The sequence below is a fragment of the Xenopus tropicalis genome, chromosome 1 (genome assembly GCF_000004195.4).
Source record: "Xenopus tropicalis strain Nigerian chromosome 1, UCB_Xtro_10.0, whole genome shotgun sequence".
Taxonomy (NCBI): domain Eukaryota; kingdom Metazoa; phylum Chordata; class Amphibia; order Anura; family Pipidae; genus Xenopus; species Xenopus tropicalis.
In genome coordinates, this window is record NC_030677.2 from 16,956,103 (window position 1) to 16,975,214 (window position 19,112).

Here is a 19,112-nt window from a genome sequence, read left to right on the forward strand (position 1 = left end):
GATTAATACTGTGATACCCATTGTGCAAGTCGCACCTGCCTAGTTTTCCCAAATTTAGAAAACCGGGCAGGATTTTCGAAAACTGACACGGCAATCGGCCAATTGTCGAATGTTGTATTATAGATGTCACATTGATGTCACTCCCCGACCCTGTGATGTCACACCACACTTCCCTGCCCAGAGTCCTTGGGCAGGCAAGGTGGCAACCCTCTCTCTCCCATTGGTTCATTTGCTGTAAGAACTTCCTGGTTACCTCACAGGACACTTTTCCCTACTTTTCCCTACTCTTGAGTTGAGGTTCTTCTCTGAAGATATGAGCTCGAAGTAGAGAGGCATTTTCTGAACTAATAACAATGGTTTCACACCTTTATATAAGAGAATGACTTATGTCATATGCCCTAAATCAGGGGGTCCCCAACCTTTCTTACTCATGAGCCACAGTTAAATATAAAAAGACTTGGGGAGCAACACAAGCACCATAAAAGTTCATGGAGGAGCCAAATAAGGTCTGTGATTGGCTATTAGGGGCCTCTATGCACCCTATCAGCTTACAGGGGCTTTATTTGGTAGGAAATCTTGTTTTAATTCAACCAAAACTTGCCCCCAAGTCAGGAATTCAAAAATAACCCCCTGGTTTGGGGGCACTGAGAGCAACACCCAAGGGGTTGGGGAGCAACATGTTGCCCTGAGCCACTGGTTGGGGATCACTGGGCTAAATACTCCCTGGTTACCTCACATGACACTCTCTCACTATAGGTACTTTTTGGTCACCTCAAGGGACCTCACTCTCTCAGTTGCTGTAGGTACTCCCTGGTTACCTGACAGGACACTTTCCTTTCTCATTTCTGTAAGTAATTCCTAGTTACCTCACACTTTCCCTAAAGCTGCCCATACACACTAAGATCCGCTTGCTTGGTGCGGTCGCCAAACAAGCAGATATTCTCCTGATATCCCCACCTACGGGTGGGCGATGCCGGGCTAATTTGGGCTAATTCGGTCGGTTGGCCCTGGGGTGACATCAGGGGTGGGCATGGTGACATCAGGGGTGGGCATGGTGACATCAGGGGTGGGCATGGTGACATCAGGGGTGGTGGGCATGGTGTTGGTGGGTGGGGTTATGATGCTGGGGCAGGAAAACTATCCAGTTTTCTCATTGTTTTAAATTAAAGATAACATTTTCAACCAGACGGATCTTTGAAAAACTGGGATGTCTGGTTTTAAAAACCAGACAGGTGGTACTCCTTAGTCCAAATCTTTAATTAAAAGGATGGGATCTATTACACAGAAACCAGTTATCCAAATAGCTCTGAAATACAGCAGTGCTAATTAATAAAAACTATTCCACATTTTTGACGGATTTGCTTTTTCTTTCTAAAAAAAAAAAAAACAACAGAACACAAATACAAGAGTATTGTAGAAATGATACCTATATTGGCTAACAATAAAAATACATTGCAAGCTTTCGAATCCCTAAGGCCCCTTTGTCAGGCAAAATCCAAAAATCTATCTGATGAAGGGGCCTTAGAGCTCCGAAAGCTTGCAATGTATTTTTATTGTTAGCCAATATAGGTATCATTTCTACCATACTCTTGTATTTGCGTTCTGTTGTTTTGTTTTTTACACTGGCTAACACCATGGTATCATCTATCTATCTATCTATCTATCTATCTATCTATCTATCTATCTATCTATCTATCATCTATCATCTATCTATCTATCTATCTATCTATCTATCAATCACCTATCATCTATCTATCTATCTATCATCTATCTATCTATCTATCTATCTATCTATCTATCTATCTATCTATCTATCATCTATCTATCTATCATCTATCTATCTATCTATCGTCTATCTATCTATCTATCTATCTATCTATCATCTATCTATCTATCTATCTATCTATCTATCTATCTATCTATCTATCTATCATCTATCTATCTATCTATCTATCATCTGTCTGTCTGTCTGTCTATCTATCTATCTATCATCTATCTGTCTGTCTGTCTGTCTGTCTGTCGATCTATCTATCTATCTATCTATCTATCTATCTATCTATCTATCATCTATCTATATATCTATCTATCTATCTATCTATCTATCTATCATCTATCTATCTATCTATCTATCTATCTATCTATCTCAGGACATTTTCCCTTACTCTCTCATTTGCTGTAAGTACTTCCCGGTTACCTCACATAACACTCTCTCCCTAGGTTTGCCACCTGTCCAGTTTTGACCCGGACAGACCATTTTTCGGTAAGGCTGTTCAGGTCAAAACTACCTGCCCGGTTTTCCCAAATTTAGAAAACCAGGCAGGATTTTCGAATGTTGTATTATAGATGTCACATTGATGTCACTCCCAGACCCTGTGATGTCACACCACGCTTCCCTGCCCAGAGTCCTTGGGCAGGCAAGGTGGCAACCCTCTCTCGCCCATTGGTTCATTTGCTGTAATTACTCCCTGGTTACCTCTCAGAATACTTTCCTTTCATGGGCAAAAACAAATACAGGTATGGGACCTGTTATCCAGAATGCCCAGGACCTGGGGTTTTCCGGATAAGGGGTCTTTCTGTAATTTGGATCTCCATAACTTAAATCTGTTAAAAATCATTTAAGAATTGAATAAACCCAATAGGCTTGTTTTAGCCCCAATAAGGGGTAATTATATCTTAGTTGGGATCAAGTACAGGTACTGTTTTATTATTACAGAGAAAAGGGAATCATTTAACCATGAAATAAACCCAATAGGGCTGTTCTGCCCCCAATAAGGGGTAATTATATCTTAGTTGGGATCAAGTACAGGTACTGTTTTATTATTACAGAGAAAAGGGAATCATTTAACCATGAAATAAACCCAATAGGGCTGTTCTGCCCCCAATAAGGGGTAATTATATCTTAGTTGGGATCAAGTACAGATACTGTTTTATTATTACAGAGAAAAGGGAATCATTTAACCATTAAATAAACCCAATAGGACTGTTCTGCCCCAATAAGGGGTAATTATATCTTAGTTGGGATCAAGTACAGGTACTGTTTTATTATTACAGAGAAAAGGGAATCATTTAACCATTAAATAAACCCAATAGGGCTGTTCTGCCCCCAATAAGGGGTAATTATATCTTAGTTGGGATCAAGTACAGGTAGTTTATTATTACAGAGAAAAGGGAATCATTTAACCATTAAATAAACCCAATAGGGCTGTTCTGCCCCCAATAAGGGGTAATTATATCTTAGTTGGGATCAAGTACAGGTACTGTTTTATTATTACAGAGAAAAGGGAATCATTTAACCATTAAATAAACCCAAAGGAAATCATTTTTAAAAATTGGAATTATTTGCTTAAAATGGAGTCAACGGGAGATGACCTTCCATTCAGAACTCTCTGGATAACGGGTTTCTGCATAAGGGATCCCATACCTGTAATCAGGAACAATGCAGAATGCAATAAAATTAAAATAAAAGTGTAAGAAATAATATTTGGGGCACGGGGAATGGAAGCCTAGATTTGGTTCGGAATTTGGTCAAAGCTCATTTTTGCAGGATTCAGATTTTTTTTTGTGTGCTCATTTCTATATACATATTAGGGCAATGACACACGGGGAGACTTGTAACCAGTGTTAAAAAATTGCTTCCGCCAGATACAAATCTCCCCAAAAATGCCTTGCCATAAACTAACATCGCCATGAATAAAACATATTACTAGTGGTAATCTGGTTTAATTGGGGGAAATTGCCTCCCCCAATCTTCAGTTTGCAATTGGGTTGTGTCGAATAGAAAGACATGTTTATTCATGTTGGATTTATTACAAAGTGTATTTTTTTAAAAAAAAAGTATGGTTTCCAGGGGTCCAACTACTGTTAGCGGAATTTTTAGCCTTGAAATCTAAATAATGCAGATTTTTGCAGCAATGCTTTGAGAACTGGTTAATGCTGGGAGTTTCTGAACTTGCCATAAAACTATACATATTTGGTAGTGAGAGACAAGGGACTTTCCAAATCAGATGCATATTCATGTATAAAATAATATCTTTCTGATATATGATTGGGTATTATGGAAATGTGTGTCAGTAATTGCAAATAAAGTGAGGAATTGGTTTATCTATAACAGGGATCCCCAACCTTTTTGTACTCATGAGCCACACTCAGATGTAAAATGTGTTGGGGAGCCAAACAAGCATTAAGGAGGCCAAATAAGGGCTGTGATTGGCTATTTGGTAGCCCCATGTGACTGCCGGCCTGCAGGAGGCTCTGCTTGGGGGGAAACTGGGTCTCTGGGCTTCCAAAACTTGTCTCCAAGCCATATAAAAACCTACTTTATGGCCACTGAGAGCAACATCAAAGGGGATGGTGAGCAACATATTGCTTATGAGCGACTGGTTGGATCACGAGGTGGTATACACAAACAGGGTCGGACTGGGAAAAAACCCAGTAGGCCCTGGCGGCCCAGACCCGATGCCTGTCTGCACTCCACTGCCCGCAGGTGTCCCTCTCCTGACGCATTATCTGGGGAGGACATCGGGCAGAAACTGGGGCCCCTTTTTGGGGGGTGTTAGGGGGCGCGGCAGGGGCACCTTGGGTAGTGTGGGGCCCCCGGGGTGGCAGCCCCAGCGGGCCCTTCACCCCCCAGTCCGACCCTGTACACAAAGCCAAATGTCTTTTTAGGGTATTCCTCAGATACTGTTCTGTATATGGGACAATGGTTCTTCTACTGGAACCAATAATGCAATTGCATATAGCACATGTAACTGCAGTTAACTTAAAGTAATTAAAGGAAAAGCTCTGTTCAGCTGATTATATTAGTGGTATAACCCCCCACCCACACACACAAACAAACTGCCCCAGCCAAATCTTTTTACCCAAGGATATCCAAAGTTGTGTGTGATGGGTGCGTGGGAGTATCTCTACTCAGACCTCTGCCAATATGTCTCCCCAAAGTACAGGGAAAAAAATCTGAAGATGGATGCAGTCCATTTCCATGCAGTGCTCCACTGCTGGTATAATACTATAAAAAAGTCACACTCCTTCTTCTAAAAAACATTCTTTATTAAATATAAAAACGTGTGGCTACTGTGAAGCAAACAGCCTGACGCACTATGGGAAGAACCAAGGGGGCCTCGCAGCCCCAATGTACCTCCCCGCGTCCACTGCAGGGGCCCCGCTGGTCCAGTGTGTAGGTTGTCAAATCAGGCAAAGATCTAGTCATTTGGGAACCCCCCCAAACAAGCATTTTAATGTAACCATTTAATCTACTATTTGTATGTTTAGACCTGACTTTCCCTCGCTCCCTCTATTACCACCTTCCTTTCTTCTCTCTCCTTCTTTCTTCCATTTGTTCATCCCTTTCTCTTTACCAGCTAATATTCTCTAGCCCCCTCTATTCCACCCCCTCCATCTGTATAACTCCCCCAAGGCAGGTAAATGAGTTATAGGGGGTGCAAATATACAAATGGCAGTACTTAGAACTGTAAGTAGCGGGGTCCCCTCTTATCCTACTGGTCGTGCATATGGGGTATGTACATTAGCAGATTCTCTTATCTTATACACTATTTTCAGCGCTCAAGAATAATCTGCCTTCAATGTGCAAAGAGAATCTGAGTTTAAAATGGATTTGGGGGCAGATTTCCTATTAAAAGTGTCTCCAGAATTCATTAAACACTGCGCTCTTCCTGTGACAGATGTCCATCAGCAGAGCCAATCCGGCCAATTAATCCTTCCCATGCATTTAACAAGATTACATGACAAGACAGAAGCTGCTATGAGCGACCCTTTAACCTATCCACCAGGTACCAGGCCAAAGCCCATCTCCTGATCCGGACCCCCACGTGTGGATGAGCAGGATGAGCACACAAGCCAGCAGTCTGCCCTGGGATTGGACTTTCAGATGAAACAATTTACTTTGGGCTTGTACAACTGAGTATGGCTACAAAGCAAACACATCTCGTGGAGCCTTTGATGTGGGGCACAGAGCCTATTAAATCCCAAAGGGGGGCCCCGGCCAGGCTTTCTAGCTTGTCCTGCAGGAATAAAATAGATTACATTGTTACTTCCACTTTACTGTGTTTTTTGAAAGGAAATATATCTGCGTATAGCTAAGGCTGGCTCCCCTCGCTGTTGATCAATAATTAGCACTTAGCTACCTTTTTTGCTCTTTTTCTTACACGATGATATTTTAAAGGGGAAGTCGATAGTGATATCCAGTCTCTGTCATCCATACCATGGCCTAGTTTGTGAGGTAAGTGGAACCCTGGCACCCTAAGTTTGATCTAGATTCTAAGGTGAGGGTCAGTGACTGCAATAATAAGTGCCAAAGTTGCATTTTTGGGGTTGTGGGTTTCTACTGGCTCTTCTTGTTGGCTATCAGTGACCCATGGGAGATCCATTATGGCTTGTTTAACAGTAGATAAGCCCCATATGCAGGCCAGTAATTGCCTGAATTGGCCCCTTATATGACTATGGATGAGTTGGATCATCCATACCTGTAATTAGTTTGGTTGCCTTTCTTTCTTCAGGTCATTTTCCAGGGTGACCAAAGGTGAACCCCAGATCCAACATGTAGCCTAATCAATGGAAGGCTTGTGGGGTGTTCCTTTATGGGCCCTATGTATAATTATAACTTGATTTTAATCCTGTTTTGCTTGAGGGATCAATGTTACCCCCTCCCATGTAAATACCAAAATATCTAACAATTATCACACTATACAATATATAGAGCAGGGCAATAATAAAGATGTCTGTAGTTCTAAAATGAATGAAAATAAATATTTCAATGCTTTATACCCCAAAGACTAGAGGTGACCTTCCAGAGTGAATAAGCAGCTTTTTGGCCCCACCAGTGGCCCATACAACCAATATGTTGCCCAGAAGCTCAGAGATATTGATCGGGGAGGTTTAAGAATCCCATCGAGACAAGGGCAGCCTCATCTTTTTTAATGGAGTCCTTGCCCTGGTGTTGTGATCCATTGGGCCATTCAATCAGATCAGCCCCATGTTGCCCTGCTCAATGTAAGCATATCCTCTTATTTGGTAGCCTCCTCCAACAAATGGATCTTTATGTGTATGGCTTAAGAGAGCACAACTTGCATTTTGGCCTAGGGTAGGAACATCCCATACAGGCTATATGTAATTGGGCCCTTCCACTTACCCATCTGTCTGTATGTGACACATGGTATAACGGAATCAGTAAAGGCACCATACACTTGTATTGATGCTGTTGTACCCCAAGCAGAAGGCTTATAAGTGTATGAGAGGCCAGGCAGCTCTGGGGTACACAGGGCCCCATTGTTGGATAGAGATGCTGATGTGGAAGAAGAGGATTATGATTAGGAATGCAGTACGCTCTGGGAAAGTAGTACATGGGCTTATGCAATAGGACACACTTGCCTTGGAGTGAGAGCCCAAGGAGACAGAAGGGGATTACAGCACAATCAGATTACTGAGACAAACTTTTGTTTGAACAGGTTCAAACGATTACACAGCCGCCCCTGTAATCGCATCTCTGCTGCTGATCCCCAAAAAGCTGCCGGCCCGGCTCATACTGAGCCTCAATGGCAAATGCAGGTCTGGGAACGTTTACTGTGGGTATTAGGGTGCCCAGCGCTGCGTGCCTGGGAGTCACTGACAGTGGGTGCAACGGGTCTGGAATGGGATCTAATTAGAGATATTATATATATATATACAAAGTTGCTGTCATATTGATTCTTTAAGAAGGTACTGTATAGTTAAGTGAAATTTCTCTTTGCAGGCGAGCATATCATGGGATCTACAAGTCACTTTCTTGAGTTTCCATCCTCTCAGGGAGATCTGTGTTGGTGTAAATTCCAACAATACAGTAGTTATAGTGGGGGAACAGCTTAGAAAGCTTTCAGGCAACAAACAGAGGGGGCAAGTACTTATTTTTCATTATATTAGGACAGTGGCACATACCCTAAAGGTGGCCATACATGGGCCGATTCTAGCTGCCGATATCTGTCCTTTAGACCGATTCGGCAGCTTATCGGCCCATGTATGGGCACTACTGACGAGCCGATGCGGTCCCCGATCCAATTAAATTTTTAAACCTGCCCGATCGAGATCTGGGTGATATCAGGCCAGATGTCAGTCGGGCAGGTTTAAAAATTTAATTGGATCGGGGACCGCATCGGCTTGTTGATGTGGTCCCCAAACTGATGGACACCCATACCTGTTGTGCTAATTCGATTGTTTGGCCAAACAACCGAATTAGCTTAAATTAGCCAGATATTGCCCACCCGTAGGTGAGGATATTGGGAAAAGATCCACTCATTTGGCGACCTCTCCAAGCGAGCAGATCTTTGCGTGTATGGGCACCTTAACATAAGAAAGTTGAAGGTCAAATATTCCAAAATCTCCCCGTGTGTCAATGTGTGTATGGCACGAGGAGCTGAAAAATACAGGTGATTGTATCAGAGCTCTATATGTATATACAGAGAGTAGTTAGGGTAAAAGTAGCTCCACTCGATCCAATCCACATACCCAGGACACAGATGCACTAATTAAAAGGCAGTTACAAGGCTGTATATAGCAGCGGCACCTAACAATATGAACAAATGGAGGGCACACTAGTAAATAGCAATTAAAAACAAGGTAAGGTGCAGTAAAGTCCCAAAATACCCCCATACAGGTAAATCAGAATACAAATAAATCAAAAAGGGCTTGCACAAAAAGTTCAGTACAGGTGGTATTTTCAAAAAGAGATATCTTTATAAAGCATTGTTTTTAATATATCAAATGTATCAATAGCAGTGGCCCCTGACCTGTTGGTTTCTGGGCACTGAACCCTCCCATTGAGGCCCATATTGTTGGGTACCAATCGCATTCCCTTGTGCCAATGCAGAGCTTTATCAGTGGGCACGAAGGCGAGTTACTCTCTGGGCAGTTATGCACAATGCCCAAGTCAATGGGCCCCACAGTGTTTGCGCTTGAATGTATATTGCTGCTGAATAAAGTGACACTATTTAAATAAACGCCAATAATGGCGGCGTCCCTATTCTCACGCCTGGCCCGGCTCAGCTACATGGGCCCCTGATGGGATTCAGATGACCATTAATTTAGAGGCTTTAAAAGTAACGCCATTTTCTAATGAGCTGAGGAAAGTCACACTTTGGGCCCTGCAGGGGGGCAAAAGGGGGGACATTGGGTCACGTGCAAAAGTACTCAGTTCCCTGGGAGGAAACGGACAGGAGGGGAAACAAGGCAAACGGCAAACATCCCTGAGAGCAAGCAGCCAGGTACTGAGGCAGAACTGCAGGGAACCCACAGTCATATCCCCTACAGTCATTTCAATGACAAGACCCTGTGTTTGTAGACACACGAAAGGCATGATTAGCATGGATTTTAATTACTGAGGGAACGTGGACACTCTCCTTTGCTTACATAGCGTGGCCATTGGGATGGGAAAAGTGATTGCACGGGCAGGAAATGGCCCAACGGGCTCTGGGTACCTCTCTTGCATACGCTGCACAATGGATGGCCGTAATTAATTAGAAAACCAACAACATACAGAAAGTACTGTACATAGGGCTGTACATAGGGCTGTACATAGGGCTGTACATAGGGCACTCTGTAGCACAAGGAGCCAAAGGGTAGCAAAGGCGTTTTATAGGTGGAACACTAGGTCCCTTGGCCTCAAATATGGTTCATGCAGAAGAATGAATTACATGTAGGGAAATCCAGCGTCTGATCCCTTGGCTGTGGTTGGGACTCAACAAACCATGTCATTAGGTTTATTAGACAAAGTAACTCATCAGAAGGCAGATTGGGAAAACATGGCTGACTAAACCACTAGGTGGATAACCTTTTAGGGCCGTGACAGACGGGGAGATTAGTCGGCATGCAAAGACAAAGGCATACGCGGCGCAGTGATTTGCGGAAATCAACAAAGTTGCCCCGAGAGGCAACTTCGGCGATCGCTCCGCCGTGTATGCCATCCCGGTGGGATGCCATTTAGGGGTATTAGTCGCCCACGACAAGGGAGATTTGTCGTGTGGCGACTAATCTCCCCGTGTGCCACAGCCCTTATGTAGCCAATAAGAAGTAAGATTCACATAGTGAGCACCTCTTTCTAAAGGTTTATGGGACCCAGTTCGGTATTGCTCGCTTACGCCAAGCTACAGAAGTGTACCAAACATTATTATGAGAGCTACTGTAGAATACAGAATACTGTAAGTGCAGGTAGTGAGTACTGAGACTGTACCCTTTGTATCTGAAACTACTTAGGGATAGAACTAAAACTGTATCCTTTGTATCCAGTTTATTAGTAAGTTTGGCTCAGGATTAGTACTGGGGCTGTATCTTTTGTCCCTCTACTCACTGAGTACAACTCAGAAATAGTACTAAGGCTGGAGGGCTCATGTATGTCCTTAAGTGTAATTGCAGTCCCAGCTCTTTTCTGCAGTCAGTTGCACGTAAAACCACTTTCAATAAAGGTACTTGCGTCAAAATGTTCTCGTTGCCCCTCCTGTAAGTGTGCACGGTGCCACTCAGTGTTTCTGCCTTCCGTTCTGAGTGTAGCTGTTCCTATTGATCCAGGGGATTCCGGTTGCTAGTGCCACCTCTGGACCAGGAGATAGCTCCAGGGTTCCCTCAGCATCCTGCATCAATCACTGCAGTTCAGTATATATAATATATAACGCACACATCATCTGCACACTGAACACCGCAAATGACGGTGAAAATGTTTGGCACAGCTGTGCCCAATTTGCACCAAAGCGCACAGGTAGTTGTGTCAATGTAGTTGAATCTGATGCCATTTCGGTAGGCCCAGTGCAACTGTGTCAAGAGCATTGCCTCTAGGTAACCGCAATTATGCTGGAATTCTGGGGAAAAATTATGAATACACCCCTTGCATTTACCCTGAGCCATTAATCACAACATGCTGGGACCTAGTGAATACAAGTCAGGGATATTACTGAGACTATACTATTAGCTTCCCAGGACTCAATGAGTACGACTCGAGCATAGTACTGAGACAGTACCCTTTGCATCTTGGTGTGACTCTTGGGATAGTACTGAGACAATAACCATAGCATGCTGGGACTTAGTAAAGACAACTCAGGGATACTACTAAGACTATACTATTAGCTTCCCTGAACTCAATGAGTACAACTCACGGATAGTACTGAGACTATAACCATAGCATGCTGGGACTTAGTAAAGACAACTCAGGGATACTACTAAGACTATACTATTAGCTTCCCTGAACTCAATGAGTACAACTCACGGATAGTACTGAGACTATAACCATAGCATGCTGGGACTTAGTAAAGACAACTCAGGGATACTACTGAGGCTATACTATTTGCTTCCCAGAACTCAATGAGTACTCACGGATTGTACTGAGACTGTACCCTTTGCATCCTGGTACTCAGTCAGTAAGACTCACAGATACTACTGAGACTGTGCCCATTATATTCCAGTAGTCACTAAGCATGGCTCAGGAATAGTTCCTGGGTTAACCCTATGTATCTCAGTACTCATTGATAGAACTGAGACTGGACCTTTTATATCCTAATACTTAAAAGTAGTACTGGGTCTATACCCTTTACATGCTGGTACAACGGAGGGATAAGACAGAGGTTCAGCAGCTCAGACTTGAGGCCAGATGAAAGCCAAACAGGGCTATTATGTCTGGAAAGGCGCAGACTTCCAGTAAGGCCTGTAATGTCTCTGAGCAAACCTACAAATGTAGCAAGACAATGCCAATCCGTTTTATGGGTGTCCTGGGCACTGGGCTTCAGGGAAAGGTCAATATTTGTGCAAGATCTGTTAGCGGCAGTCGCCTCTTGTGAGGAACCAGACTCCCTTTAATGGCAGAGAAGAGAGAGAGGTGTCAGCTCACACTCACGTCCTTTAATTATCAGATCTGCCCCTACATTAGGCCGAGGTGTCAGGGTAGTTAGTAAAGGCAAATTGCTCTTTTCTTTCAGCTGTGAGATCTGTCGCTTCTGTATTTCTGCTCTACAAACAGTGGCCCAGCTGCACGGACCCTGCACCCAGCACCTACGTGTTACCTACAGGGCCCAGAGCCTCACTGGGGAATAGCCGACCATAGGAATCTCTTCATTTATAGTCACAATCCTATTCCCTCATTCCCCTTTAATGGGTACAGTGCCTGGCACCATCCTATGGCAATAGCAGTATTGGGGAGCTCAACTCTCTGTTAACTTACCCAAACGGGTATCAGGTGCAAATACTGCAAGAACCTCACCTTGCATGGGGGTCAATATCCAACAGCAAAAAAATCCAGTAGCACTCTGACGTTGCAAGCCGTGTAAAACAGTTTTTATTTGCCCAAGTACATACAAAAAACAAGAGCAACGTTTCGGGCTCCTCCAGACCCTTTCTCATCCTATGGTCTTCTCTTCTTTACCAATTACTACTAGAGACGTCACCAGGCTTCTATCCAGTCTCTCACTCTTTCTCTCACCAGGTACTGCTAGAAAGGGCACCAAAATACTGTCCTTACCCAATCTCTCACCCAAATACTATTATAGAGGGCACAATATTTGGTACCAACCTACTATTCTCTCTTTCTCAATCAGACAGTTCTAGGGAGGGTACAATGCCTAGCCCAATCCTATGGGTACTGTGAGGGAAACAATATCAGGCACCAGCCTTCTGTCCTCTCACTATCCTTCCCTCACTCCAAACAGAGTGCACAAACTTCCCATCCTTATCCCTCACCTACATACTGCCAAACAAGGCACAATGCCTGGCATCTACCTCCTTAACCGGGCACATCCAGAGATGACACAGTGCCTAGAACCAACTTGTGGTGTCCTCTCATTCACTTAGTTACTGCCAGAGAGCATACAGTATCTGTTACACCAGCCTTCTGTCCTTTCTTCTGCTCACCCAGTTACTGCCTCAAAGGGCACAATGCTTGGCACCATTCCACTGTCCTAGCTTCCTTACTCAGATACTGCCAAAGAGGCTACCATGCCCAGCATAAACCTAATATGTTCTCTCCTTCACCCAATTACTGTCAGAGATGGCACAATACCTGGCACCAACCTACTGCCATTTCATCCTCAGGCACTTCCAGAGAGGCTACAGCACCCAGTATAAACCTATGATGTTCTCTCCTTCCCCCAATTACTGTCAGAGATGGCACAATACCTGGCACCAGGCTTCTGTGTTTTTTCCCCTTACCCAGTTACTGCCAGAGAGGGCACAATGCCCAGCACCAAGCTAATGTCTTTTCAATCTAAATATTTTCAGAGAAGGCATAATGCTTCAACTCCTGTACTTTCTCTTAGCCAGGTGCGTCCAGAGAGGGCCCACTGGTTAGGACAAACCTATGGACAAACCTATGGTCGTCTCCCTCACCCAGGTTTCAGAGGGCACAATGCTTGAAACTGGACTACATTGAGGTATGAACAAAGAGGGCACAAAACCTGGCACCAAACCCCTTGTCTATAATTGGCACTGGGTTAAACTGGCAGAATGAAGGAGACATAAGAGCATTATGGGACACAACATTGCACCACAGCCCATGAGCACTTGCAGCTAGGAGATCAGGGGCACTGCCAGGGGCAAGGCAGCCTTCTACTAAGTGGGTTGTTCTCCTTTAAATGAACTTGTAGGAAGATGTAGAACAGGGATCCCCAACCTTTTATACCCGTGAGCCACATTTAAATGGAAAAAGAATTGGGGAGCAACACAAGCGTGAAAACGTTTCCTGGGGTGCCAACAACAGCTATAATTGGCTACTTAATAGCCCCTATGTGGACTGGCAGCCTACAGAAGGCTCTGTTTGGCATTATACTTGGTTTTTATGCAACCAGAACTTGCCCCCTTACCAGAAATTCAAAAATGAGCACCTTCTTTGGGGCCCCTGAGAGCAACATCCAAGGGGTTGGGGAGCAACATGTTGCCTCTGAGCCACTGGTTGGGGAACACTGATGTAGATGGTGATATTCTTTTATTATCAAAAATAAAGACCAGTTTAAACGTTGCTGAGATTTGGACATTCTGTAACTTAGTAAAAGTAAACTTATCAGTTAACTACCTGTCACGGGGAAATATATCTTTTCTTTTTCAAAACCCATCAGTTAATAGAGCTTTTTAAGCAGAATCCTCCATTGTAATCTGTTTTTCAAAAGAGCAAACAGATTTTTTTATATTTAATTTTGACATGGGGCTGGACATGTTCATCATTTCCCAGGGTGCCACAGCCATGTGTCCTGTGCTCTGATAAACTTTAGTCACACTTTACTGCTGCGCTGCAAGTTGGAGTGATATCCCCCCCCCTCCCAGCAGCCGATCAGCAGAACAATGGGAAGGGAGCAAGATAGCGGCTCCCAGTAGGTATCAGAATAGCACTCAATAGTAAGAAATCCAAGTCCGGCTTGGGACTCCTCCAGTTACATGGGAGTAGGAGAAACAATAGGTTAGCTGAAAGCAGTTCTAATGTGTAGCGCTGGCTCCTTCTGAAAGCTCAGACTCAGGCACAAGGCACTGACATGGCGCCTACACACCAATATTACAGCTACAAATACATTTGTTGGTTAAATAATAAATTATTAAATGGCAGAGGGAATTATTTGCTACGTAAACAGTTTCATTTAGAAATAAAAAGTACCCCATAAACATCATGATAGTATGCCTCCATACACAGGTCTAGTGATGAACAGGTTGACTAAATGTCAATTTGCTCCTAAACCTGCCTGCTCCCAACTTGCTCCCAACCTGCGCCCAATCTGCGCCCAACCTGCACCCAACCTGCTCCCAACCCGCACCCAACCTGACCCAGCAAGGCACCTGTATTTATAGAGCCGCGCCAAACCTGCCTTATCTCTGATGTCATGAAGGGGGTGGGGCATGCAGGCACGTGCCTATTAATAAATATATGTTACTGGAGGTGAAAGCTGGATAGAGTAAGGCCGCGGGCAGAAGTATGTAAGGGAGAGCTCAGGGGGACACAGGTCAATAAGCAGATTGGGCTTTTAGTGGCCCATGTATGGCCAGCTGTACCCAGAGTTATGTATATGGGAACTAGATTGTTGCGAGTGAAGCCACTGGCTAGTGCATTGTAAGGTTAACTTGCCCTTTAGTGAGTATGGTATGAGCACAGAGGCAGGCATGATAGGCAGATGAAAGGTAGGCTTAGCTGCACAGATTTGCAATAATTAGTTCTTAATTACAGACTTGAAAAGCTGAGGATGAAAAGGCCGAGACCCCCTCCCCTGGGTGCCCCTGTTTGTCTCATTAAACACGACTTTCCCTTTCTGCCTTCAAATGGACTTTCCAGTCTTTTCTGCAAACTTTACCCAACGCCCCTCTTGCCTTTGTACCCCGGGCCGGTACCTTCCCACCACTGCTAAACACTTGTTCAAACGCTGAGCGGGCCCCGCGTGGGAGCAGTGGGCTCTAAGTGGCGCCCCTCGCTGGCACCGGGGTGCAGAATGACACAGCTATTTGGGAATGTACACAACCAGGCCCCTATCCTGCCCACATTATACAACCCCAGCAAGTGGCATGTCCGCGAGAGCCGCCGTCCCATTAGGGCCATTTAATGAAAGGTCGTTAGGGAAGGCTTTGAGGATTGTTTATTAATGCATTTATTTACTTGTGCTAATTTCCCCAAACGCTGAAGCCAAGAGCACAAAGGCCAAACAATAAAGTGCCGCTCGCTGCTGCTTTTACTTGCCCCGTCATTTCCTGAAACTCTCTCCATGTCAATAGGTTTGGTTTCGGGCAATAATAAACCATGCAGCTTTTTCCTTTGCCCAAGGCCCTGTGCGCCAGCTTCCCTTCATTTCTCATTATCTGCAGCTCTCTGTCATCCAATCACAGCTATTCATATTAAAAAGTGTGTGTTCCCCCACTCTGCCCACTCCTCTCGTTAATTAGTGGCTGAGATTGATGCACAAAATAGTAAAATCCATTGAATCACTTTGTCCCTGGATCAGCCTTGTACTATGAGTATCAGTAACCCTGTATTTCATCCCTGGCAACCAGCACTTTCTTCTCATCTCATTGCCTTCTGGTCTGAAGGACAATAAGGTTGAAGACACACTGGCAATTAGCCGGCGCGACTTTTAAAAATGCAGCCGCAGCAATTAATTTTAAATTTAGCTGCCATAGATTAATATACAAGGCGTGCCAATGTTGCAGGGACTTTTAAAAAGTTTCGCCAACTAATCACCATGTGTGTCTTTCCTCTAACTCATCACAGAGTTTATTGTGTGGACCATAATATTTATATATAGTGACCCTACCCCCCCTTAACTGCCCCTTCCCCAGTGTAACCAATCCCAACTGGGCCAGCCTTTCCCCATAACTGAGCCCATTCCCTTTATCAGCTTAGTCGCTCTTCCCTGTACTTTCTCTATTTCATTACTGCCCCCCCTTATATATTTATATATAGTGACCCCCCCCTTAACTGCCCCTTCCCCAGTGTAACCAATCCCAACTGGGCCAGCCTTTCCCCATAACTGAGCCCATTCCCTTTATCAGTTTAGTCGCTCTTCCCTGTACTTTCTCTATTTCATTACTGCCCCCCCTTATATATTTATATATAGTGACCCCCCCTTAACTGCCCCTTCCCCAGTGTAACCAATCCCAACTGGGCCAGCCTTTCCCCATAACTGAGCCCATTCCCTTTATCAGTTTAGTCGCTCTTCCCTGTACTTTCTCTATTTCATTACTGCCCCCCCTTATATATTTATATATAGTGACCCCCCCTTAACTGCCCCTTCCCCAGTGTAACCAATCCCAACTGGGCCAGCCTTTCCCCATAACTGAGCCCATTCCCTTTATCAGCTTAGTCGCTCTTCCCTGTACTTTCTCTATTTCATTATTGCCCCCCCCCTTATATATTTATATATAGTGACCCCCCCTTAACTGCCCCTTCCCCAGTGTAACCAATCCCAACTGGGCCAGCCTTTCCCCATAACTGAGCCCATTCCCTTTATCAGTTTAGTCGCTCTTCCCTGTACTTTCTCTATTTCATTACTGCCCCCCCTTATATATTTATATATAGTGACCCCCCCTTAACTGCCCCCCCCCCCAGTGTAACCAATCCCAACTGGGCCAGCCTTTCCCCATAACTGAGCCCATTCCCTTTATCAGCTTAGTCGCTTTTTCTCTGTACTTTCTCTATTTCATTGCTGCCGATTGTATGTTTAAATATAATGATAATCCAGTGTAACCAATCCCCAATTTGGTCAGCATATTCCATGCCCTTTATCAGCCAAACTTACTCTCTTTTAGTAATGATCCTTTTATGCTGCCCATAGAAGTCCAGATTTTGTCATGTATTTTGGCCAATTTCAGCCATGCAGTCTAACCATCAGGGCATATATGCCAGCTCTGGGTAGGTTTAAAAAGACCCTCCTGTAATCCCGTTGGATAGCAGCAGAGCCACAACTCCCTTCCTGCAGTTTCCATCCAAGTGGAATAAATAGAAGGTGGACAAGCATGTATATGGACATGAATTCAGTATCCGTGGGCCTCTTGTTTGGATACAATGAGGGATCAGCCAGTGTATCGCCCCCTTTAGGCACCGGAGACCCAAACTGCACTGCACAACGTGTAGCAATGAGTCTCAATAATACGTAAGGTGGCCCTCAGAAGGGTCCTCGGAAGGGCTGTAACATTCATATTGGGATGGATATCAGGATTTGAAAATACTGTCAAACGAGGGTCTCATCTAATGGGTTTCCATGGGCCAAATTTATGAACTATTCACTGGCTATAAGGTCAACGATCAGATCACCTTGATTTGGCCCAGCAGTAAATCAGACAGAGAGAAGCTCATTTGGCTTAATGTATATGGGCAGTTTATACATAACAAATGGCAAACTCTCATATAACATGATCAAATTCAAGCAATTTATCAGTTATTAAGCAGTTGGCTGTGCTCATTGGATAAGAAAGACCCACTGATTTATATGAGAATTTTATGGATCAGACACAGAGGGTCAGGCCAATGGTTACAATGTTTTGGTTGGTTTTGTGGAACTTACCATATGTATCTGAGCTATGACAGTTGGACAGGGGAGGGTGCAGTGTGTCATGTATTATGCCTGATCATGTTACCCAACCATTTGTAATCTTTTGGTGTGTGGGGTTAATTGGTCATTAAAGGAAACTTGATCCCATCATGTATTTTGTGAAATGATGGCTTTGATCCTGCATGTCTAGAATTGCTGCCATAAAGCAAGACAGTATGCTGGCAGAAAGGAAACAGGGAGGGATACAAGGGTATCAAGAAATTAATTCCCCCAAGCAACACAGAAAGTGCACACATTTATCTGAAGCAAAGGCAAAATTGTTATGAAGTTGTATAGCAGTCCCCTGTTGGATAAAGGGTGACATTATCCCTTTAACCCAAATAGGTTTATGTCAGATTAACTCGCTGACGCTTTGGGTAATTAATCAGCCATGGGACAGATTTCTGCACCTCATTAATCAAAAATAGCCAGAATAATGGAGCCAGGTGATAATGTGCCAAGCTATTGCCTATGGCTGCCCCAGGTAGGTGTGACTCCCCCTCGAGCCGCTGATACCCCAGTGATGATTAGTCAGTAATGAGGTGCAAGTCCCCCTGACGGTTTGGGCTGTCACTTCCCACCTCTGTCTTCGCTCTCAGGCCCCTCAGGTAGAGCTTTTGTTATGGAGAATGTTCCTCCCAGTGGGGCTGAGGCCTAATTACTAACAATGAGAGTCATTAGCAAACCAATCAGCTTCTGATTCTCAGTGTCTGGGGAGCTGGGAGTTTGTGGATTCCCTGTCTGGTTTGGATACACACGGAGGCCATTGCGTTCATTGGGGTCAGGTTCAAACCATAAGTGGAATGGGGAGGGGTGCACTAAATCAGAATATAAGGGCAACTCATATATTAGATTTTAACATAATTTCACTCATTGACTCTCAGTCAGATAATATAAATAATCCCAGAGTCATACTTTCAGTTTTATTTACCTGCATGTATTTATTCTGCCACCTGTAAATTCCATTAGCGCACACTGATTAGATCATAATTAGATAGTAAACGATGCAGACAGGCAGATCCTTCCTGGCACCTACAGGGCAAGTTATCACCTCTCTTATAATTTATTTATACTTGCACTTGGTAACAGCCCATA